The sequence below is a fragment of the Apodemus sylvaticus genome, chromosome 2, assembly GCF_947179515.1.
Source record: "Apodemus sylvaticus chromosome 2, mApoSyl1.1, whole genome shotgun sequence".
Lineage (NCBI taxonomy): Eukaryota > Metazoa > Chordata > Mammalia > Rodentia > Muridae > Apodemus > Apodemus sylvaticus.
In genome coordinates this window covers 40,667,819-40,693,425 of record NC_067473.1, presented here as the reverse complement: position 1 = coordinate 40,693,425, position 25,607 = coordinate 40,667,819, and the positions used below count along the sequence as shown (strand labels likewise).

The 25,607-nt window shown below is 41.1% G+C and overlaps 1 protein-coding gene and 1 pseudogene across 1 annotated transcript in view; both read right to left on the bottom strand.

Annotated features, from left to right (window-relative positions):
- Tes (testin LIM domain protein) overlaps positions 1–25,607 on the bottom strand; it is a 295,208-nt gene that overhangs the window by 173,502 nt on the left and 96,099 nt on the right. The window lies entirely within an intron of this gene.
- On the bottom strand, positions 16,488–24,912 carry LOC127677855 (bifunctional purine biosynthesis protein ATIC-like; annotated as a pseudogene).

The following is a 25,607-nucleotide window of genomic DNA, read 5'->3' as shown; positions in this document are numbered from 1 at the left end:
GCATTGTAATCTCAACAGAACAGTATCTTCCTATATGAGCTATCTTCATTATTTAGAACTTTTAGAGTTTTAAGACACACTTCTTGAACTCTTTCAGCCTAGATATTTTATTTGTTGTATTGTAAATGATTTTTTTCTTACTGTAAAATTTGGATTGCTTCTCTTAAGAAATACTGCCTTGTTTATTGATCTTATATCTTGTGACCTGTCTGAACCTGTTTATTATTTTCTCTAAGAGTGCCCCAGTACATTCATTAAGATTTGCTCGCGTGTGTGTGTGTGTGTGTGTGTGTGAGGGTGTGTGTGTGTGTGTGTGTGTGTGTAAATAATGCCAGCTGCAAAACTGAGATGGCTCATTTTCTTATTTTAAAAAATATTCATGTATTTAAAATTTATTATTTTCCAATTGGCCTAGACTGACAATCTCAAAATATGTTGAATGAACATAGCAAGAATGGACACTCTGGTCTTCTTCCTGGTCTGGGAGGACAAAATTGTAGTTCTCTATTGTTAAGTGCATAATATTAGTTATGTTTTTCATAATTAACCTAATCCAGTTGACTACTTCTATTCCTAATTTGTTCAGTTTTTCCTTTTAATTTAAAAGTATGTTAGATTTATGTGATGCTTTCTTTGCTTTGGGTATATATTTGTATAGTTTGTATAGGATGAAATTTAAAAATAATTTTGAAATTAATAATTCTTAGAAAAATCAGTATAGTAATCAGTGGTTATTTTGACAGGACTGTAATTACACTTTTGGTTTTGACAATCTATTTGTAAGAAATCTGAGCCTAAATTCAAGAATCTAATCTGTATTCTAATATACCCAGTCTTTCATGCCAACTGTATCATTTTTATAAGATTTAAAGAGATATTTATTCCTAAACAAGAATGTAGCCATGAGGCACAATTGTCATAACTTTTCAGTGAAAGCAAACTAGCCTCTCTTCTTAAGAAATTAATATATCCCCTTTGGTCTCAGACATTTCTGTTAGCAGGAATGTATATTTCCTAGTTTAAGTGATACATATTTTCACTAAATTTTGACATACACAACATACCTGAAAATAAGTTTCTGTTTCATTATTTATGCTTGGGAAAAGGCAAACCCTTTCTTACAGATAGTAAGGCATGAGGATGAGGGCCAATTTTTAGATCTAGAAATACATTAGCACTCGTTAGAGAATTATTTAGAGTAAGATTTGTGCTTTATGTGGTCATTTCTGAATTTCTCAAACGCGATGTTTTTCATAAGCTTAGTTATGATTATAAATGGCTAAAGAAATGACTTTAGATCGAGGCAACCATACATTTTGAAGAAAAAATAGAAATATCTTTCAAATTTCATATTCTTAAAATAATAAATCATTTCTTTAAAATATCTTTGTTTATACAGAATATTAAAATGTCAGCCAGGATAAATATTCTGTATTACCATGTACCTGAGTTGCCCTTTAAATATCTAATACCTTGATCCATATTCAGTTTCTTTAACTTCACTCTGCCTGCTGTGATGAAAGAGTCATCTCATCTTGTATTAATTTCATTTGATATATAGAATATCATTATGCAGTAGCTGGTGAGGTAAGCTTGAATTCAGAGAATCTCTAAATTTTAAGTCACTCTTAAAACTTCTTTTGCATCAGAGGATTTTTTTTTCATCTTGGGCTCTACTCTGTTGAATACAGGCAGTAAATGATATCTATTTGATTGCAAAGTATTATTATGATAAATACTTCATTTAAAAAATCATTTACTTATACAAATATCAAATAAATTAAGTTAAAATGTTAGGTGAATATATTTGCCATTGAAACTTTGTTTTTTTTCTATTTAATCATTCTGCAAAGAGGACACAGACTGCTCAATGTTTATAATTCAGTGGTACATTTTAAGTAAATGTTCATTATTTGAGTGTTCACTTGTATGAACATTACTTTGGAGTTCGTGGTCTTCTTTTCTACTCTAATTTGTCCTCTTATGAAATTGTTTTCAGACACATTTAAAAGAGATTGTTTTCATACTTTCCTGAAAAAGTTGAAACATCTAGTAACATTGCTAAATTTCTTATATTTAGCTCTTCGCTGTCTTGGCCACTGAAGAGTCTCACTGTTTTACAACTGTATCTTGACACCAAAACTTAAACCTAGTCAAGGATTTTTTTCTTGCTGGGCGGTGGTGGCGCATGCCTGTAATTCCAGCACTCTAGGACGCAGAGGCAGGCAGATTTCTTAGTTTGAGGCCAGCCTGGTCTACAGAGTGAGTTCCAGGATAGCCAGGGCTATACAGAGAAACCCTGTCTCGAAAAAACCAAATCCAAAACAAACAAACAAACAAACAAAAACCCGAAAAAAACCCCAACCCCCAAAAGTATTTTTTCTCAACTTGACACAAGCTAGAGTTATCCTGAACGATGGAGCCTCTATAGAGGCATTGCCTCTGTCAGATGGGTCTGTGGCCAAGATCATTGGCCATTTTCTTGACTAACGGTAGATGTAGATTAGTAGACACTGGTTGCATAAAAAAGAAAACTGAACAAGCAGTAAAAAGCAAGACAATAAGCAGAATTCTTCCATAAGTCTCACTTCAGTCCCGATTCCAGGTTTCCACTTGAAATCTTTTAATTGGTTATTTTATTTATTTACATTTCAAACGTTATCCTCCCCTATTCCCCATTTCCCCCTCTGTAAACCCCCTATGCCATCTCCCCTCTCCCTGCTTCTGTGAGGGTGCTCCCCCTCCCATCCACCCACCCACTCCCCTTTACTCAGGCATCAAACCTTCACAGGATCAATGGCCTGTCCTCCCCCGATGTCTGATAAGGCCATCATCTGCTATATATGAGGCTGGAGCCATGGGTCCCTGCATATGTAATCTTTGGTTGGTAGTTTAGAACTTGGAAGATCTGAAGGGGGTTTGGTTGGTTCATATTGTTGTTCCTCCTATGGGTCTGCAAACTCCTTCAACTTCTTCAGTCCTTTGTCTACCTCCTCCAATGGGGATCCTGTGCTCAGTCCAAAGGTTGGCTGTGAGAATCCACCTCTGTCTTTGTCAGGCTCTGGAAGGGCCTCTCAGGAGACAGTTATGATTCTAGTTTTCTTAAGTAACTGTTAAACTGATTTCCACAACGGTTACACATATTTGCACTTGCATCAGCATTGGGGAGGCACGCCCTTCCTGGCATCCCCAGCAGCAATTGTGCTTTGTTTCCTTAATGTTAGTCATTTTGTCTAGGACAAGAGGAAATGTCTAAGTAATTTTAATCTGCATATTCTTGGTGACTAAGGATGGTACGCACTTTTAAAAAAAATCCTAACTATATGTGCTTCTTCTGAGAACTCTCTTTAATTAAGTTCCACATCTTGCCTATTAGAGTAGTTGTTTTCCTGATGTCATTTACTGAGTTCTTTGTATATACTAGATATGAATCCTTTAAAAAGATGCATATGTGTGCAGGTGGCAATTTTTCCCATTCTGTAGGCTGCTCTGTCAATTGCTCAACACTTTGCAGCACAGAACATTATGATTTTATGAAGTCTCAGCTGGGCTGGAGAGATGGCTCAGTGGTTAAGAGCACTGACTGTTCTTCCAAAGGTCCTGAGTTCAAATCCCAGCAACCACATGGTGGCTTACAACCATCCATAACATGATCTGATGGGCTTTTCTGGGGTGTCTGAAGACAGCTACAGTGTACTTACATATAATAAATAAATAAATCTTAAAAAACTGTTTATAAAAAAAATAAATTCAAGCATAACACAATTAAAAAAAAAAGAAGTCTCAGCTGTGGATTGTTGGTTCTATTCTTGGGTGACTGGGATCCTGTTTAGAAAGTTCTTTCCTGTGCCTATATTCTGAGCCTATATATTATATTTCCTGATATTATAGCTTATAGTTAAAAACATCTATTATTTTTTTCTATAAGTTTCAGGGTAGATTCCAAGATCTTTGATCTACTTGGAATTGATTTGTGTCTAGGATGGGGAGGATCAGGTTTCATTCTTATACATGTAGATGGCAGTTTTCTCAAAATCTTTTGTTAATTGTGCTGTCTTTAATGTGTATTTTTGCATTTGTGTCAAAAATCAGACAGCTATGGGTTTAGATTAATTTGACCTTTTGATTTCTCTGAGTCCAAAGAAGTAATGAATGAACATATTTCAAATTTTATATAAGAAAGATGTTGAGTTAAATAAGTTTTATTGAGAATAAGATTGGATTTATTGTGACATTTTAAGAAAACTTTCATACTTATTTATATATAAATATTCATGTATTTATATTGCTTTAAATTATATCCTTTATTTTTGTATGTTTATGTACTTATATATAAATAATTGTGGGTATAGATTTGTAGTATTTTTAATTTTGACAAATGAGTTTATACCAATGTATATATCAGTGGGTCTCAACCTGTGTGGGTAACAACTGATTCATTTAAGGGATTGCCGCCTTAAACCATCAGAAAATATAGATATTTAACGTATGTTTTATAACAGTAACCACCTACATAATTTTACTGTTGTGGGTCACCCCAACAAGAGGAACTATATTAAAGGGTTGCAGAATTAGGGAGGTTAAGAACCACTAATATAAGTGAATATGTTTCAATGTTTATATGTTTAATTTTTAAAAAAGAAGTAGGCATGAAAAATTACCTTGAATCACTAGATGATAAAAATGTTAAAATATCTTGACTACATAAAAGTTATGCTAGACCTGTATTTTGTGGTGAATGTCTTAAATTGTTTTAAAACCTAATTAGCAGAAAGGTGGATTAATAATGGTTGGTAAAAAAAGAATTTAAGCCAAATATATACCATGGAAAAAAGAAAGCATCCTCAATAAATGGTGCTGATCTAACTGGCTGGCTGTATGTAGAAAAATGAAAATAGACCCATATTTGTCACTTTGCATAAAGCTCAAGTCAAAGTGAATCAATCACCTCAACCTAAGACCAGATACACTGAATCTAATGGAAGAAAAAGTGGGAAAGAGCCTTGAACTCACTGGCACAGGGGGAAACTTCCTAAACAGAACTCCAATGGCTCATGCCCCAAGATCAAGAATTGATAAATGGGATTTTATGAAACTGGAAAGCTTCTGTAGGGCAAAGGACATAGTCAATAAGACACATCGGCAACCTACAGAATGGGAAAAATCTTCACTAACCTCACATTGGATAGAGAGTTAGTATCCAAAATTTATAAAGAACTCAAGAAGCTAATGACCAAAAAAAAAAAAAAAACAAAAAAAAACAAAAAACAAAAAACAAAAAAAAAAAAAAAACAAAAAAAACCAAACAACCCAATCAAAAAATGGGGTATAGAGCTAAACCCAGATTTCACAACTGAGGAATCTTGAATGGCTGGGTAGCACCTAAAAAATGTTCAAAGTCCTTACTGATAAGAGAAATGCAAATCAAAACGATCCTAAAATTCTACCTTACACCAGTCAGAATGGCTAAGTTTAAAACCACAGGTGACAACACATGTTGGAGAGGATGTGGAGAACAACACTCCTCCATTGCTGGTGGCTTTGCAAACTGGTGCAACCACAATGGAAATCAATCTGGAAGTTCCTCAGAAAATTGGAAATAGATCTTTCTGAAGACCCAGCTATACCACTCTTGGGAATATACCCAAAAGATGCCCTACCATGCCACAGGGTAACATTTTCCACTATGTTCATAGCAGCCTTATTTGTATAGCCAGAAGCTGGAAACAACCTAGATGTCCCATGACAGAAGAATGAATACAGAAAATGTGGTTCATTTACACAATGGAATACTACTCAGCTATTAAGAATGAGGACATCCTGAGCTTTGCAGGCAAATGGATGGAACTCAAAAATATCATCCTGAGTGAGGTAACTCAGACCCAAAAGGGTATGCAAGATATGTAGTCATTAACAAGTGGGTATTAGGCCCCCCAAAAAAGTACAGAATGCCGAGATACAGTTCACAGAACTCACAAAGGTCAACAAGCTGAAGTGCCCAAGTGAGGATGCCTCAGTACCACTTGGGAGGGAGAAGAAAGCAACCACAGTGAGGAGGAGGGGGAGGGACTGGGAGGGGAAGTCGCCAGGACTGGGGAGAGAGGGGAGCGTGGAACCTGATCTGACACTGGGGGAGAGAAAAGGACTGAAGCCCTGAGGGCCAGCAGAAAGGATGGAAACACACAATCTTGGGAGATGGGAGATCCCAGGACCCTCCAGAATGCACCAGAGACCTGGGAGGTGAGAGACTCACAGGACTAAAAGGGCGGGACCTTGGATGAAATGCCTGACAGTAGGGAGAGGGAACTTACAGAGCCCACCTCGAGCAGGAAGACGGGGCTTCAAATGAGGGAAGAGGGGCATCCCACAGTCATAACTCTGACCCATAATTGTTCCTGTCTGAAAGAATTATGGGGATGGAAATGGAGAGTAGCCTGAGGAAAAGAAGGTCCAGAGACAGACCCAAAGTGGGATCCAGCTCAAGGGGAGGCTATGGAGTGCTCACAAAAAGGGACCTACCTAGCATGACAGCATGAGAGAGTGAGATGCAGATATTTGCACCCAACCAATAAAATATAAAATATAAAAATTTAAAATATGGAGTGAATAAAAAATATTTATAAAATAAAGAATTTAAATAGTTTTGTATGGTTTTAGCCAAGAACTCAAATATCTAACAGCTAAGATAGGGATGGAGAAAGAGGTGAAATAGAAAGTTTTTTTTTTTTTTAAGTTAACAGATTTTCCAGTGTAAGATTAACCCGGTAGTGAAGGTGACTAAATGTTAAATCATAACAACCTAATATTATAGTTTGCATTATGGCATAAGAGTTTTAAATTTCCACTTAATGGTGTTCTAGTAAGCCAGAGGTCGGGTTTTTGTGCATCTCACAAGATGGGATCTTTAACATCTTTCCGTGTTTTTATCGTCAAGCTGAAAAACAATTTGTATCAAGTGCACTGCACTGCTGGAGTTCCTCTTTTGTTAGTGAGTTGGGGAGGTGATTTTTGGAAATTGTGAGTATTGTTTTCATAATGCAACCATGCGGATATTGCTGGCCTTGTCTCCCCTTTCCAGTATCGAATTAAGAGGTATTGTTAGTTATCCTATTAATTCATCATCCTGTTCATGGATTTCTGCCTTTTAATCAATTTTTCCAGATGATTTGTCAATTTGATTAGTTTTCCTCACACAAAGGAATCAATTTGAGCACTGCTGCATTGTGTGGATGTCTGTGCATGAGCGTGCACACGCACAGGGATATGCACGTGCTCAGGGTTTGATGTTGGGGATTGAAACCAGGGCCTTGCACATGCTGAGCAGACACTACCTCTGAGCAACAACCTCAACTATATTCTTCCTCTTTATATATTTTGTTTCTATTTCAATTACTTTGAGAGGTAATGACTGTCTGTGTGTGAGAGATGAGGATGTTACCTAAAAAAAAATCAAAATATGAAAACTTTAAAACATAAACATCAAGTAGCAGACCTTAAGAATTACATTTATGTATTTTCCTATTAAAGTTGCACTTGTATTTCTAATAGTTCATTATATTCATGATTTGCATTCACTTGCAACTTTTCTCTGTGTTGAGACTCAATATACTTTGCTCTTAGAAAATATAAATGTTTGTATGAAAGTAAATCCACTTTTTTGCCTTGTAAAGTTACTATTTATGATTAAGACTTATGAGGATAAAACATTTTAATAGTATTATTAAAATAATGATTCATATTTTATTTTACAAATAATCTACATATATGTAAATGAACTTTCTTCTCGTTTAAGACACTTTAAAAACTTCCAGTTAAGTAATTAAAATAGTACTAAAATACATTTTTGCATATAATTAAAGTATTAGAACTCTTTAGAATCAGAAATACAACTTACCTTTTAGACAGACAGAGAGGCAGACAGACAGACAGACACACACATAGAACTGTTCCAAGATTTTACCTTCTCATATATTTGCATACCCACACCATACACATATAATATGCTTTCATCTTAATTCTGGCTTTTAAAGCCAGGTTCTCGGAATACTTATTTTATGTTGCACTTAATGTGCAAATTAATCAAACTATATAGTAACAGAATTATTTTACACCGACATAATTTGTCTAGATGCAGTGAGATCAGGGCTAGATTTAAGGCAAAAAGAACAGTTTTCCATTTACCAAATAAAAGTTGTTCCCACTCTCCCTATCCATCTTCAAAGCACAGACAAAAAAATTGTTTCAGTCTTGTTTGAAATCCTCAATTCATTTTGTGACAATTCATAAAATTAGGAATTCATTTGAGATATAGATACTAACCTCCTTCAAAGCAAACAAGAAAAAAGACCCCATGGTGCACATCTGAATTGATACATTCTTTTTTTAAGTCTTTTTGGTTGGATTCACAGGTAGAGTAGGACATCTGAAAGCAAAATGGTGAGAAAACGGTCAAGGATACTGATTCCCCCAGAATTTCTTTTGTTGTTGAGAATAGTTTTAGCTATTCTGGGTTTTTTTGTTATTCCAGATGAATTTGAGAATTGCTCTTTCTAACTCTATGAAGAATTAAGTTGGGATTTTGACGGGTATTGCGTTGAATCTGTAGATTGCTTTTGGCAAAATGGCCATTTTAACTATATTAATCCTGACGATCCATGAGCATGGGAGGTTTTTCCATTTTTTGAGGTCTTCCTCTATTTCCTTCTTCAGAGTCTTGAAGTTCTTGTCATACAGATCTTTCACATGTTTGGTAAGAGTCACCCCAAGGTACTTTATACTGTTTGTGGCTATTGTGAAGGGTGTTATTTCACTAATTTCTTTCTCAGCCTGCTTATCCTTTGAGTATAGGAAGGCTACTGATTTGCTTGAGTTGATTTTATAACCTGCCACTTTGCTGAAGTTGTTTATACACCACTTAGAATGGCTAAGATTAAAAACTCAGGAGACAGCAGGTGTTGGTGAGGATGTGGAGAAAGAGGAACACTCCTCCACTGCTGGTGGGGTTGCAAATTGGTACAACCACTCTGGAAATCAGTCTGGCGGTTCCTCAGAAAACTGGGCATGTCACTTCCGAAAGATCCTGCTATACCACTCCTGGGCATATACCCAGAGGATTCCCCAGCATGTAATAAGGATATATGCTCCAGTATGTTCATAGCAGCCCTATTTATAATAGCCAGAAGCTGGAAAGAACCCAGGTGAATGGAGTACTATTCAGCCATTAGAAACAATGAATTCATGAAATTCTTAGGCAAATGGATGGAGCTGGAGAACATCATACTATGTGAGGTAACCCAGTCTCAAAAGATCAATCACAGTATGAACTCACTAATAAGTGGTTATTAGCCTGGAAAACTGGAATACCCAAAACATAATCCACACATCAAATGAGGTACAAGAAGAACGGAGGAGTGGCCCCTGGTTCTGGAAAGATTCAGTGTAGCAGTATAAGGCAAAACCAGAACAGGGAAGTGGGAAGGGATGGGTGGGAGAACAGAGGGAGGGAAGGGGGCTTATGTGACTTTTGGGGAGTGGGGGACCAGAAAAGGGGAAATGATTTGAAATGTAAATAAAAAATATATCGAATAAAATTAAAAAAAAAAGAAAGCAGAATCAAGATCCTGAGTGAAGGGTATGCACGGTGACATGCGGCATCTTAGGTGAGAAATGAGACTGCTATGTCTTCTTTTCCATGGTTCACAGGGGCACTGAATGTATTAATGAGCAGACTGCAAGCTGAATACTGTATACTCAGTGATATTTTCATTATTAGTCAATGACAAGTAAAGGAAGACTTAGTCAGGGACAAGGTTCATTTTTACTAAAGGAGATTAGGTAAAAGTGGGTTTCAAGGCCACTGATAACTTGACAAATGGATGCAGCCTTATAGAGAGCAGAAGTTCGCATCCATAGCAAATTTGACAGGGCAAGGCATAGGACGGAAAACTGTCCTGTGAACCCGGTCTCAGCAGCACACAGGAAAACAAGCTGAGAAAGAATGCTTGTACCCATGGATCTACAGACGTCTTGGCTGAGCAGCTATTGGTTGTTTTATATTTGCCTTCTTGTATTCATTTCCAGGTCCTCTTTTGTTTGATGTACCAGTGTTAAGACTGACGGTGGCTCACCAAGTTGGGCGCCATCTTGCTATGCTAAGCTCAGGCTTTGCAGATCTTTTCAAAACATTACTCGACATCACCTACCAATTCCTTCCTGCTTCAGACATGGGAACATCCAGGGAAATTAGCTCACCTCTAATCATCTGAAGCAAGTAGGTAAAATTTGTGTGAATGGGAGAATCCTCAGCAACTTAAATCGTGAAAGAAAAGCTCTTCCACCCTGGCCCCAACTCTGACAGCTTCTTGCTTCTGGCCTGCCAGGTTGCCTCTGTGATTTTTTCTATTTGTCTTTTGTAAGATTCTACATGCAGGAATGAATATCTAAGGAATGGTAGTGAATAAACAAGCATTTAAATATGAGTTGGAATTCATTTTCACACTGTAACATTTTTGCTTATTATTAATATCTGTGTATGCATAATGTATGTGTGAGTGTGGGATTGCAGGCTCCTCAGTGTGCATGTGGAGACTGGAGGACAACTTTTGGGAGTCAGTTTTCTCCTGCTACCCTAGGTTGCAAACATTAAACTCTTGTCTTTAGCCTTTTTACCACTCATAAAATTTTATCTAGTAACATATTCATTTTTCCTTCTTAAATACAAATAATTTTTTGATGAGAGACTGAGTGGACTTTAAATATTTCACTTGAAATTACTACTTGGTCAAGATATGTTATGGCTGTTACGTAATTGTACCTATATGTATATATTTATGTGTATGTATATATCTTATTATATATATTGTCTGTGTTTAAACTGTCCCTTGAGAAATAACCAAAACCTCTTGCAATTAACCTTTCAAAAGTATTCTTTCAAAACTGCTAAGGTACCCTTTCCATCACTAAGGTGGCTGTGTTCACATAGATATAATCCTTGTTCTACATTGAAGTCTAGAGTTAAAAAAATTAAAGTTGTAGGTGCATCAGACAATCACACAAAACAATTACAATTTGGTTAAATTGCTTCTTCCGAACTAGTTTATGCTTCCCTAGTGAAGTTCAAAGCTCTAAAGCATTTTAGACTTTTCCCCAGGCTTATTACAACTCAGAGAAAGAAAAATTTTATTCCCAGATGTACTCTGACATTTAAAAATTAGAAGAAAAATATTGCTCTCTGGATTCATCTCCTGTGTATGTGTGTGTATTCCCTGGCAGTTTTGAAAACACAATATCCTCTGTTTCATCTCCACTAACCCATAATTGCAAACTAAAAAAAAAAAAAAAAAGAAAATCTTATTTTCTAAACGTATTAACTGTTGATTAATCTCTTGGGGATAGGCTTACATTAACGTAGATCAAAAGAAACATTTAAATTATATTAATTTCCAATGACAAATTTAACAATCACAGGTACTATCCAGGGAAGACACAGTTGATCTTTGTAGATCCGGTAGTGCTTCTAAAGGTCAATATCCCCGGGTGAATCCAGTCTGGAAGAGGGCTGAATGCCCCGGAATCATAGGATCCTACGAACAGGATGTTATACTTTGGCTAGTTTGGGAACAGACATGAGCAACACAATTCACACTTCACTTTTTGTGTGTACATGTCGGCACTTCCTGTTTGATTTCTTTTCTATTGGGTAAGCTATTTGTCTCATTAATGTTACATTTCCTTTTCTTTTTATATGAAATTATCTTATTTATTTTAGCACTTTTTTTTTATCACTTTCCTTTCTTTGTTTTCTCCCTCTAGTTCTCACTTATCATTCTTCTAACCTCTTTAATATCTCCTCCCACTCTGGAGTTCTGGAGTTGGTAGCTATATATATATATATATATGATGAAGACCAGAGTATCTGTAAATTATATGTAGTCTTTTTTTTTTTAACTTTTTAAAATTTATTTAGAGGATTGGAAAGAAGTCAAAACTAGCCTAGGCTAACTGACCAAAAGTTACAGCTCACTACAGGTATACTCTGTGTGAACAGTTAGGACTACAAACACAGATTCTGTTATAGAGAGGCACTGACACCCCCCCTGCCCGACCCCACCCAACCTCATACCCGCCCTCCCACACACGGTCCATATTTGCTCATTTTGGGTAAAATGTTCTACACAGATCACTGGGTTAGTTTGTAGGTTTGTACCAAACAGGTATGGTAAGTTGCTAACAGTGGTTTTAAGCAGATCTGGAGAAAGGAAGAACAGGATCAGTATTATCTACCTCCTGTTCCCAGGGCTGTTTGTTAAGACAGAAAACAACCAAGCTTCTGGGAGGCATGAAGAAAGGTGCCCTCGGGGGAGAGCAGTCCGCTGTGGGGCAGTGTCTGTCAGGGGGAGAGCAGTCTGCTGTAGGGTAGTGTGTGTCAGGGGGAGAGCAGTCTGCTGTGGGGCAGTGTCTGTCAGGGGGAGAGCAGTCCACTGTGGGACAGTGTCTGTTAGGGGGAGAGCAGTCCGCTGTGGGGCAGTGTCAGGGGGAGAGCAGTCCACTGTGGGGCAGTGTCAGGTGGAGAGCAGTCTGCTGTGGGGTAGTGTCTGTCAGGGGGAGAGCAGTCCACTGTGGGACAGTGTCTGTCAGGGGGAGAGCAGTCCACTGTGGGACAGTGTCTGTTAGGGGGAGAGCAGTCCGCTGTGGGGCAGTGTCAGGGGGAGAGCAGTCCACTGTGGGGCAGTGTCTGTCAGGGGGAGAGCAGTCCGCTGTGGGGCAGTGTCTGTCAGGGGGAGAGCAGTCCGCTGTGGGGCAGTGTCAGGGGGAGAGCAGTCCACTGTGGGGCAGTGTCAGGGGGAGAGCAGTCTGCTGTGGGGTAGTGTCTGTCAGGGGGAGAGCAGTCCACTGTGGGACAGTGTCTGTCAGGGGGAGAGCAGTTCACTGTGGGGCAGTGTCTGTCAGGGGGAGAGCAGTCCGCTGTGGGGCAGTGTCTGTCAGGGGGAGAGCAGTCCGCTGTGGGGCAGTGTCAGGGGAGAGCAGTCCTCTGTGGGGCAGTGTCTGTCAGGGGGAGAGCAGTCTGCTGTGGGGCAGTGTCAGGGGGAGAGCAGTCCACTGTGGGGCAGTGTCTGTCAGGGGAAGAGCAGTCCGCTGTGGGGCAGTGTCAGGGGAGAACAGTCCTCTGTGGGGCAGTGTCTGTCAGGGGGAGAGCAGTCTGCTGTGGGGCAGTGTCAGGGGGAGAGCAGTCTGCTGTGGGGTAGTGTCTGTCAGGGGGAGAGCAGTCCACTGTGGGACAGTGTCTGTCAGGGGGAGAGCAGTCCGCTGTGGGGCAGTGTCTGTCAGGGGGAGAGCAGTCCGCTGTGGGGCAGTGTCTGTCAGGGGGAGAGCAGTCCGCTGTGGGGCAGTGTCAGGGGAGAACAGTCCTCTGTGGGGCAGTGTCTGTCAGGGGGAGAGCAGTCCGCTGTGGGGCAGTGTCAGGGGGAGAGCAGTCCACTGTGGGACAGTGTCTGTCAGGGGAGAGCCGTCCACTGTGGGGTAGTGTCTGTCAGGGGGAGAGCAGTCCGCTGTGGGGCAGTGTCTGTCAGGCGGAGAGCAGTTCACTGTGGGGCAGTGTCAGGGGGAGAGCAGTCCGCTGTGGGGCAGTGTCTGTCAGGGGGAGAGCAGTCTGCTGTGGGGTAGTGTCAGGGGGAGAGCCGTCCACTGTGGGTTAGTGTCTGTCAGGGGGAGAGCAGTCTGCTGTGGGGCAGTGTCTGTCAGGGGGAGAGCAGTCCGCTGTGGGGCAGTGTCTGTCAGGGGGAGAGCAGTCCGCTGTGGGGCAGTGTCTGTCAGGGGGAGAGCAGTCCACTGTGGGGCAGTGTCTGTCAGGGGGAGAGCAGTCCGCTGTGGGGCAGTGTCTGTCAGGGGGAGAGCAGTCCGCTGTGGGGCAGTGTCTGTCAGGGGGAGAGCAGTCTGCTGTGGGGCAGTGTCTGTCAGGGGGAGAGCAGTTTACTGTGGGGCAGTGTCAGGGGGAGAGCAGTCCGCTGTGGGGCAGTGTCAGGGGGAGAGCAGTCCACTGTGGGGCAGTGTCAGGTGGAGAGCAGTCCTCTGTGGGGTAGTGTCTGTCAGGGGGAGAGCAGTCCACTGTGGGACAGTGTCTGTCAGGGGGAGAGCAGTCCACTGTGGGACAGTGTCTGTCAGGGGGAGAGCAGTCCACTGTGGGACAGTGTCTGTCGGGGGAGAGCAGTCCACTGTGGGGCAGTGTCAGGGGGAGAGCAGTCTGCTGTGGGGTAGTGTCTGTCAGGGGGAGAGCAGTCCGCTGTGGGGCAGTGTCTGTCAGGGGGAGAGCAGTCCACTGTGGGGCAATGTCTGTCAGGGGGAGAGCAGTCCACTGTGGGACAGTGTCTGTCAGGGGGAGAGCAGTCCACTGTGGGGCAGTGTCAGGGGGAGAGCAGTCTGCTGTGGGGTAGTGTCTGTCAGGGGGAGAGCAGTCCACTGTGGGACAGTGTCTGTTAGGGGGAGAGCAGTCCGCTGTGGGGCAGTGTCAGGGGGAGAGCAGTCCACTGTGGGGCAGTGTCAGGGGGAGAGCAGTCTGCTGTGGGGTAGTGTCTGTCAGGGGGAGAGCAGTCCACTGTGGGACAGTGTCTGTCAGGGGGAGAGCAGTCCGCTGTGGGGCAGTGTCTGTCAGGGGGAGAGCAGTCCGCTGTGGGGCAGTGTCTGTCAGGGGGAGAGCAGTCCACTGTGGGACAGTGTCTGTTAGGGGGAGAGCAGTCTGCTGTGGGGTAGTGTGTGTCAGGGGGAGAGCAGTCCGCTGTGGGGCAGTGTCAGGGGAGAACAGTCCTCTGTGGGGCAGTGTCTGTCAGGGGGAGAGCAGTCTGCTGTGGGGCAGTGTCAGGGGGAGAGCAGTCTGCTGTGGGGTAGTGTGTGTCAGGGGGAGAGCAGTCCACTGTGGGACAGTGTCTGTTAGGGGGGAGAGCAGTCTGCTGTGGGGTAGTGTGTGTCAGGGGGAGAGCAGTCCGCTGTGGGGCAGTGTCAGGGGAGAACAGTCCTCTGTGGGGCAGTGTCTGTCAGGGGGAGAGCAGTCTGCTGTGGGGCAGTGTCAGGGGGAGAGCAGTCTGCTGTGGGGTAGTGTGTGTCAGGGGGAGAGCAGTCCACTGTGGGGCAGTGTCTGTCAGGGGGAGAGCAGTCCACTGTGGGGCAGTGTCAGGGGGAGAGCAGTCTGCTGTGGGGTAGTGTCTGTCAGGGGGAGAGCAGTCCGCTGTGGGGCAGTGTCAGGGGAGAACAGTCCTCTGTGGGGCAGTGTCTGTCAGGGGGAGAGCAGTCTGCTGTGGGGCAGTGTCAGGGGGAGAGCAGTCCACTGTGGGACAGTGTCTGTCAGGGGGAGAGCAGTCCGCTGTGGGGCAATGTCTGTCAGGGGGAGAGCAGTCCGCTGTGGGGCAGTGTCTGTCAGGGGGAGAGCAGTCCGCTGTGGGGCAGTGTCAGGGGAGAACAGTCCTCTGTGGGGCAGTGTCTGTCAGGGGAGAGCCGTCCACTGTGGGGTAGTGTCTGTCAGGGGGAGAGCAGTCCGCTGTGGGGCAGCGTCTGTCAGGGCGAGAGCAGTCCGCTGTGGGGCAGTGTCTGTCAGAGGGAGAGCAGTCCACTGTGGGGCAGTGTCTGTCAGGGGGAGAGCAGTCTGCTGTGGGGCAGTGTCTGTCAGGGGGAGAGCAGTTCACTGTGGGGCAGTGTCAGGGGGAGAGCAGTCCGCTGTGGGGCAGTGTCTGTCAGGGGGAGAGCAGTCTGCTGTGGGGTAGTTTCAGGGGGAGAGCCGTCCACTGTGGGTTAGTGTCTGTCAGGGGGAGAGCAGTCTGCTGTGGGGCAGTGTCTGTCAGGGGGAGAGCAGTCCGCTGTGGGGCAGTGTCTGTCAGGGGGAGAGCAGTCCGCTGTGGGGCAGTGTCTGTCAGGGGGAGAGCAGTCTGCTGTGGGGCAGTGTCTGTCAGGGGCAGAGCAGTCTGCTGTGGGGCAGTGTCTGTCAGGGGGAGAGCAGTTTACTGTGGGGCAGTGTCAGGGGGAGAGCAGTCCGCTGTGGGGCAGTGTCAGGGCGAGAGCAGTCCACTGTGGGGCAGTGTCTGTCAGGGGGAGAGCAGTCCACTGTGGGGCAGTGTCTGTCAGGGGGAGAGCAGTCTGCTGTGGGGTAGTGTCTGTCAGGGGGAGAGCAGTCCGCTGTGGGGCAGTGTCAGGGGGAGAGCAGTCCATTGTGGGGCAGTGTCTGTCAGGGGGAGAGCAGCCCGCTGTGGGATCATGTCTTCAGAAGGCAGCTTGGCTTCCCCTGGTTACCTGCACTTAGATGTCTCACAGGCACTTGTCCTGAAAGCTGTCTCCAGGAGTGAGGGAATGCAGTTCAGCTTCTGCACGTGGTGCCTTAGGCTTAGAAAGTAACCTTCAAACAAGTAAGACCCAAGTACCTAAAGCCATAGACCCAAATATTGAGATAACAATGATTCTTTAAAAAAAAAAAGCACTTTCAAGATCCCACACATGATTATCTACAACTAGGAAATGATACAGCTAGGGTCAATGGTGGTATGTGCCAATAGGATCCCCGGTTCGTCACAAATCTTGATCACACCCTTGCCAGCAGTAGATCCAGATGGAGCGACAACGTAGGCCGCCCCACCCCTTTTAGCTTGGTCTGCATTATTGCTGAAGGAAGGAAAGCTGGCAGACACACCACTCAGCCTGCCCAGCCACTCCTTCTTCTCTGCCTCAGAGAGTGACTCAGGAACCTCTTCAAACAGTGCTTTCCACTTTACCAGGTCTTCACCCTCACCAATGGTTCCAGTCACAAGCTGAGCAATGGCATCGGAGATTTCTGCTCTCTTCACCCCGACTTTAAACTTCATGGAAAACACTCGTGGGTAGTGCCGAAGCCACCATGAGTTTGCCTTATCATCTGCAAGGCCTGTGAAGTGTATCTGAGACTATTTTCCTCCTCGGATGCCAATAACCTGCCCGTCCTTAGTGTAACACACCAAGTTAGACTTCGTGTACTTAACAGCGATGGGGGTGGTGACAATGAGGTCTCTGAGAGCAGACTCCGCACATCTTTTTTTGTTATTTGGATATTTTCTTTATTTACATTTCAAATGTTGTCCCCTTTCCTGGTTACCTGTCCTTCCTTCCCAAACCCGCTGTAACCTTCCCCCTCCCCCTGCTTCTATGAGGGTGTTCCCTCACCCACCCAGTCCTGTCTCCCAACACTCGAATACCCCTACACTGGGGCTTTGAGCCTTCATAGGAACAAGGGCCTCTCTTCACACTGAGGCCCAACAAGGTCATCCTCTACATGCTGCTGAAGCATTGAGTCCATCCATGTGTACTCCATGATTGATGGTTTAGCCTCTGGGAACTCGGTAGGGGGGGGAAGGGGGGTTCTGGTTGGTTGATGTTATTGTTCTTTCTATTGGGTTGCAAACCCCTTCAGCTCCTTCAGTCATTTTTCTAACTCCTCCATTGGAGATCCCATTGGGGACCCCATGCTCAGTAAAAGGGTTGGCTGTGAGAATCTACCTCTGTATTTGTTAGGCTCTGGCAAAGCCTCTCAGGAAACAGCCATATTAGGCTACTGTCAGCATGCACTTCTTGGCATCCACAATACTGTGTGAGTTTTGTAACTGTATATGGGATGGACTCCCAGGTGGGGCCGTCTTTGAATGGCCTGTTCTTCAGACCCTGCTCCACACTTTGTCTTCTTATTTGGTTCTGTGAGTATGTTGCTCCCCTTTCTAAGAAGGACCTAACCAGCCATACTTTGGCCTTCCTTCTTCTTGAGTTTCATATGATCTGTAAATTGTATCTTGGCTACTCAGAACTTTTGGGCTAATATCCACTTATCAGTGAGTGCACACCATGTGTGTTCTTTTGTGACTGGGTTACCTCACTCAGGATGATATTTTCTAGTTCCATCCATTTGCCTAAGAACTTCATGAATTCATTGTTTTTAATAGCTGATTAGTATTCCACTGTGTAAATGACCCACATTTTCGGTATTCATACCTCTGTTGGGAGACATTTGTCTTCTTTTCAGCTTCTGGCTATTATAAATAAGGCTGCTATGAGCATACTAGAGCATGTGTCCTTATTACCTGTTGCGGCATCTTCTGGGTATATGCCCAGGAGTGATATAGCTGGGTCCTCAGGAAATACTATGTCTAATTTTCTGGGGAACCACCAGACTGATTTCCAGAGTGGTTGTACCAGCTGGCAATCTCACCAACAATAGAGGAGTGTTCCTCTTTCTCCACATCCTTGCCAGCATCAGCTGTCACCTGCGATTTTGATCTTAGTCATTCCTGTGTGAGGTGGAATCTTAGGGTTGTTTTGATTTGCATTTCCCTGATGACTAAAGATGTTGAACAATTCTTTAGGTGCTTCTCAGCAATTCGTGTTTCTTCAACTGAGAATTCTTTGTTTAGCTCTGTATGCCATTTTTTAATAGGGTTATTTGGTTGTCTGGAGTCTAACTTCTTGAGTTCATTGTATATATTGGATATTAGCCCTCTATTAAATGTAGGATTGGTAAAGATCTTTTCCCAATTTGTTGGATGCCATTTTGTCCTATTGACAGTGTCCTTTTCCTTCCAAAAGCTTCACAATTTTTGAGGTTCTGTTTGTCGATACTTGATCTCAGAGCACAAGCCAATGGTGTTCTCTTCAGGAACATTTCCCCTGTGCCCATGTGTTTGAGGCTCTTCTCCACTTTCTCCTCTGTGCGTTTCAGTATATCTGGTTTTATGTGGAGGTTGTTGATCTGCTTGGACTTGAGCTAAGTACAAGGAGATAAGAATGGGTCGATTTGCATTTTTCTACATGTCAACTGCCAGTTGAACTAGGACCATTTGTTAAAAATGCTGCCTTTTTCCCACTCGATGGTTTTAGCTATTTTGTCAAAGATTACATGACCATAGGTGTGTGGGTTTATTCCTGGGTCTTCAATTCTATTCCATTGATCTTCCTACCTTTTCTCTGTACCAATACCATACAGTTTTTATCACTATTGCTCTGTAATATAGCTTGAGGTCAGGGATGGTGATTCCCCCAGTATTGTTTTTTTGTTTTTTTTGTTTTTTTCATTGTTGAGAATAGTTTTAGCTATCCTAGGTTTTTGTTACTGCAAATGAATTTGCAAATTGCTCTTTATAGCTATATGAAAAATTGAGTAGGAAATTTGTTGGGGGATTGCGTTGAATCTAAATGTTGCTTTTGATAAGATGGCTAATTTTGCTGTATTATTCCTGTTAATCCTAGAGCATGGGAGATCTTACCATCTTCTGATAGCTTCGATTTTTTTTCAGAGCTTGAAGTTCTTATCATACAGATCTTATATTTGCTTGTTTAGAGTCATACCAAGGTACTTTATATTGTTTGTGGCTATTGTGAAGGGTATCATTTCCCTAATTTCTTTCTCAGCCTGTTTATCCTTTGAGTATAGGAAGGCTACTGATTTGTTTGAGTTACTTTTATATCCAGCCACTTTACTGAAGTTGTTTGTCAGCTGTAGGAGTTCTCTAGTGGAGTTTTTGGGGTCACTTAAGTATACTATCATATCATCTGCAAATAGTGATGGTTTGACTTCTTCCTTGGCAGTATCCCTTTGACCTCCATTTGTTGTCTAGTTGTTCTAGTTAGAACTTCAAGTACTATATTGAATAGATAGGGAGAGACAGGGCAGCCTTATCTAGTTCCTGATTTCAGTGGGATTGCTTCAAGTCTCTGTCCATTTCATTTGGTATTGGCTATTGGTTTGCTGTATATTGCTTTTACTATGTTTAGGCATGGGCCTTGAATTTTGTCAAATGCTTTTTCAGCATCTAATGAAATGATCATGTGTTTTTTTCTTTGAGTTTGTTTATGTAATGGATTACATTGACAGATTTTCTTATATTGAACAATCCCTATATCCCCGGGATGAAGCCTCCTTGATCATGGTGAATGATATGTTCTTGGATTCAGTTTGCGAGAATTTTATTGAGTATTTTTGCATTGATATTCATAAAGGAAATTGGTCAGAAGTTGTCTTTCTTTGCTGGGTCTTTGTGCGGTTTTGTTATCAGTGTAACTGTGGCTTCATGGAATGAATTGGGTAGTGTTCCTTTTGTTTATATTTCATGGAATAGTTTGAAGAGTATTGGTATTAGGCCTTCTTTGAAGGTCTGAGAGAATTCTGCACTAAAACCATCTGGTACTGGGATTTTTTGGTTGGGAGACTTTTCATGACTGCTTCTATTTCTTTAGGTGTTATGGGACTGTTTTGATGGTTTATCTAATCCTGATTAAACTTTGGAGCCTGGTATTTTTCTAGAACATTTTCCATGTCATCAAGATTTTCCACTTTGTTTGAGTGTGGGTTTTTGTAGTAGGACCTGATGATATATATATATATTTAATTTCCTCAGTTTCTGTTGTTATATCTCCCTTTTCATTTCTGATTTTATTAATTTGGATACTGTTAGTCTCTGGTTAGTCTGCCTAAGTGTTAATCTATCTTGTTGATTTTCTCAAAGAACCAGCTCCTGGTTCTGTTGGTTCTTTGTGTAGTTCTTTTTGTTTTTATTTATTTGATTTCCGCCCTGAGTTTGATGATTTCTGTCCATCTACTGCTCTTGGGTGCATTTGCTTCTCTTTGTTCTAGAGCCATCTGTTGTGCTGTCAGGCTCCTTGTGTTGCTCTCTCTAGTTTCTTTCTAGAGGCACTCAGAGATACAAGCTTTCCTCTTAGCACTGCTTTTATTGTGTCCCATAAGTTTTGGTATGATGTGGCTTCATGTTCATTAAATTTTAAATAATCTTTAATTTCTTTCTATATTTCTTCCTTGACCAAGTTATCACTGACTATTGTTCAACTTCCTTGTGTATGTGTGCTTTCTGTTGTTTTTGTTGTTATTGAAGACCAGCCTTACTCCATGGTGATCTGATAGGATTCACTGGATTATTTCAATCTTCTTGTAGCTGTTGAGGCCTGTTTTGTGACAGATTGTATGGTCAATTTTGGAGAAGCTACCATAACGTGCTGTGAAGAAGGTATATTCTTTTATTTTAGGATGAAATATTCTATAAATATCTGTTAAATCCATTTGATTCATAACTTCTGTTAGTTTTACTATGTCTCTGTTTAGTTTCTGTTTAAGTGGTCTGTCCCTTGCAAAGAATGGCATGTTGAATTCTTCCACTATTATTGTGTGAGGTGCAATGCATACTTTGAGTTTTAGTAAAGTTTCTTTTATGAATGTGGATGTCCTTGCATTTGGAGCACAAATGTTCAGAATTGAGAGTTTGTCTTGGTAGATTTTCCTTTGATGAGTGTGAAATATCCTTCCTTAACTTTTTTGATAACTTTTGGTTCATTCAATTTGATTCAATATTAGAAAGGCTACTCCAGCTTGTTTCTTGGGACCATTTGCTTAAAAAATTCTTTTCCAGCCTTTTACTCTGTGGTCCTTTCCTGTCTTTGACACTGAGGTGTTTTTCCTGTGTGGAGTAAAATTCTGGGTCCTGTTCACATATCCAGTCCATTTGTCTATGTCGTTTTATTGGAGAATTGAGTCCATAGATGTTAAGAGAGATTAAGGAATAGTGATTGTTGCTTCCTGTTATTTTTGAAATTAGAGGTGGAATTATACTTGAGTGACTATCTTCTTTTGTGTCTGTTGAAAGATTATTACCTTTTGCTTTTTCTAGGGTGCAGTTTCCCTCCTTGTGTTGAAGTTTTCCGTCTATTATCCTTTGTAGGGATGGATTTGTGGAAAGATATTGTATAAATTTGGTTTTGTCATTAAATATGTTGGTTTCTCCATCTATGGTAATTGAGCATTTTTCTGACTATAGTAGCCTAGGCTGGCATTTGTGTTCTCTTAGGGTCTGTATGATATCTGACCAGGATCTTCTGGCTTTCATAGTCTATGGTGAGAAGTCTATTGTAATTATGATAGGTCTTCCTTTATATGTTACTTGACCATTTTCCCTTACAGATTTTAATATTCTTTCTTTGTTTTGTGCATTTGTGATTTGATTATTATGTAACTGGAGGAATTTCTTTTCTGATCCAGTCTATTTGGAGTTCTATTGGCTTCTTGTATGTTCATGGGTATCTCTTTACGTTAGGGAAGTTTTCTTCTATAATTTTGTTGAAGGCATTTACTGTCTCTAAGTAGGGAATCTTTACTCTCTTCTATATTTATTATCCTTAGGTTTCATCTTTTCATTGTGTCATAGATTTTCTGGATGTTTTGTGTTAGTAGATTTTTTTTGCATTTTGCATTTTTTTTTACTATTGTGTCAATGTTTTCTATAATATCTTCTGCACCTGAGATTCTCTCTTCTATCTCTTGCATTCTGTTTGTGATGCTTGCATCTATGACTCCATTTTTAATTTTTACTATATTCAACACAACATATATTTTTATACCAATCATAAAATAATGGACATTTTATTAAATGAACATAAAATTAAAAAATTTTTGTTTGATTTTTTTTTCATTTTTAGTAGAGCTTAAAATCTTGGCTTTTACTGTGGTACAAACCCAAAATAAGAACAATTTTTAGACATTGGAGTTCAACATAATAAGGCTGAACTTCAATGTCCATTCATCTCCAAAGGATTTTACCTTCATAGTAGCTAAGCTAAGAATTGACATTTCTGCTGCTCAAGGAAAGAATTGTAGGCCCAATTATTCGGATACAGATTTGCTGCTATATTCAAAGCTATTTGCCTTGAGTGATTGTCATCATGCTCATCCCACAGGGTACAGGTTACATTCATTTAAGAAGTCATGTGTGTATTAAGATGGTCTATGTATGAAGTAATTCACCAACAGTTTCAATAAACAATAATTCTGCTTGGAGTGTGGCACAGACATTAGGTAAGGGTAAAATTCTGGTTCATTGACTGATAATTTTGAAAAGCATTCATCTCAGATATAGAGTAACTTATAAGGTCATCTTCAAAATTGATACAATAATTATAAATATCAATCAAAACATTCAGTCTCACTCTTTGTTGTTCTCTTATAAGCCAGCTTCCAAATTAATTGTTTATATTTCTTTTGGCTCTATAAATAATTTTGAAATATGTAAACTGTTCTGAAAACCATAGTATAGTGTGAAAACATCAAATAAATAATACTACTAATAGATGGCTAAAATAGGAGAAGCATAATTTCAAGACCATTATGTGGCACACAGCAAAACATTGTCATGTACAGACAAGCAGAAAGTGTATATGGGTTATACAATATTGGACATATTTCTCCAATTACCAAATTAGAGAGATCACTGGGTGAAAGCCAACTAATTTCTGATTCCTCATATTTTCGAATTTCAATCCATTAGGATATGTTGGCAATATTAATTTTTGTATTAAGAGATATTAAGGAAAAGCGATTGTTATTTTTGTTGTTAGAGGTAGAATTATGTTTGTGTGGGTTTGTTGAAAGATTGCTTTCTTGCTTTTTTTAGGGTGTAGTTTCCCACTTTGTGTTGGTGTTTTCCATCTATTATCCTTTGTAGAGCTGGATTTGTGGGAAGATACTGTGTAAATTTGGTTTTGTCATGGAATACTTTTTTCTCCATCTATGGTAATTGAGAGTTTTGCTGGGTATAGTAGCCTGGGCTGGCATTTTATTTTTTTAGGGTTTGTATGACATCTGCCCAGCCTCTTCTAGCTTTCATAGTCTCTGGTGAGAAGTCTCATGTAATTCTGCTAGATCTGCCTTTATGTGTTACTTGATCTTTCCTCTTACTGCTTTTAATATTCTTTCTTAGTTTAGTGCATTTGGCGTTTTGATTATTATATGATGGGAGGAATCTATTTTCTGGTTCATTCTATTTGGAGTTCTGTAGGCTTCATGTATGTTCACAGGAATCTCTTTTTTAGGGAAGTTTTCTTCTATAATTTTGTTGAAGAAATTTACTGGCCCTTTAAGTTGGGAATCTTCACTGTCTTCTATACCTATTTTGCTTAGGTGTGGTCTTCTTATTGTGTCCTGTGTTTCCTGACTGTTTTGTGTTAGGAGCTTTTTGCTTTTTGTATTTTCTTTGACTGTTGTGTCAATGTTTTCTATAGTATCTTCAGCACCTGAGATTCTCTCATCTATTTCTTGTATTCTGTTGATGATGCTTGCATCTGTGACTCCTGATCTCTTTCCTAGGTTTTCTATTTCCAGGGTTGTCTCCCTTGGTGATTTCTTTATTGTTTCTATTTCCATTTCTAGAGCCTGGATGGTTTTGCTCAGTTCCTTCACATGTTTGGTTGTGTTTTTCTGTAATTCTTTAAGGGATTTTTGTGTTTTCTCTTTAAGAACTTCTACCTGTTTACCTGTGTCATCCTGTGTTTTTTAAGGAAGTTATTTATGTCCTTTTTAAAGTTTTTTATTATCATGAAAAGTGATTTTAAATCCAAATATTGCTTTTCTGAGTGATGGTATATTCTGGACTTGCTATGGTGGGAGAACTGGGTTATGATGATGCCATGTGACCTTGTTTTCTGTTGTTTATGTTCTTATGCTTGCCTCTCCAACTGGTTATCTCTAATGCTACCTGCCTTTGCTATATATGACTGGAGCCTGTCCTTCCTATGATCCTGGTTGTGTCAGAACTCCCCAGAGTCTAGCTGTTGTTTTTGGCTGCAGCTCTCAGTAAGGTCATGCCACCAATATCAATTTGCTCTTCAGCTGCTTAAGTGTTGTTTCTGGAGAAGCCACAGTCTTCATAAAAGGTTACAGGTTACAGACAACAACTCTTACAAGGTTGAAATCAAACTTGGCCATGTCAGCAGTACCTTCTGGAATATTGTGTGAGAAGATTCCAGCAAGGACTACAGATGCAAGGTTTTCACACACCCCGCCCCTAACATTTCGGGGAACCCCATTAGCTCAGACCCATCGCTGACTGCAAGGCCAGCATCCCTGATTGTTTTTGCCATGCCTCCGGAAGTGACAAGACTCAAACCAAGAGACACAAGAATACTGGCAATTCCACCTGGCAGTTGTGTTGGACACATTGAACAGGGTGAGCTGGGAGGGATCTGTAGCTGCGCACTGGGTTGCAGTCAGGAGACAGACAGGCCACATTCGAAGGCTCATGATATGTCTTCTTTACAAGTTGTTTTATAGTTCATACCTTTTTGTGTGAATATGCTGTATTTAAAAGTTGGTAATAGAGATAAATCTTTTTGGTGTTTGCCATTTTCATTAAAGCTACATGTTTAAACAGTTCACAAAGACTAGGAAAACCAGTGGTCTACCTTCCTCAGTCCTCTCCTCCCTTGTTCTTTCTGCCTCAGAACAATTTTATTCATGTAACTTTGTCTGATTCATTTGGTAAGTGGACTACCTTTTGGTTTGTTAGTTTTAGGTATTATTGTTTAATTTCCAAGCCTAAAGAGTTGAGAGCTAACTCTTTCTTTTAGTAACTCCCGCCAACCAGTTTCCCCAATATAATGCTGTTCTTCAGTTAGACTAGGATCAAGCATTTACATTTGTATACTATGTAAGTGCATTATACTATGATAGGGCAAACCATGATTAATTAACATTCCTTCCTTTTCAAGGTCTGTCTTTCCTGGAGTTACAAGTTATTTTTTATTGTCTCTTTCAAGTCATTTTCTATCTATTAGTA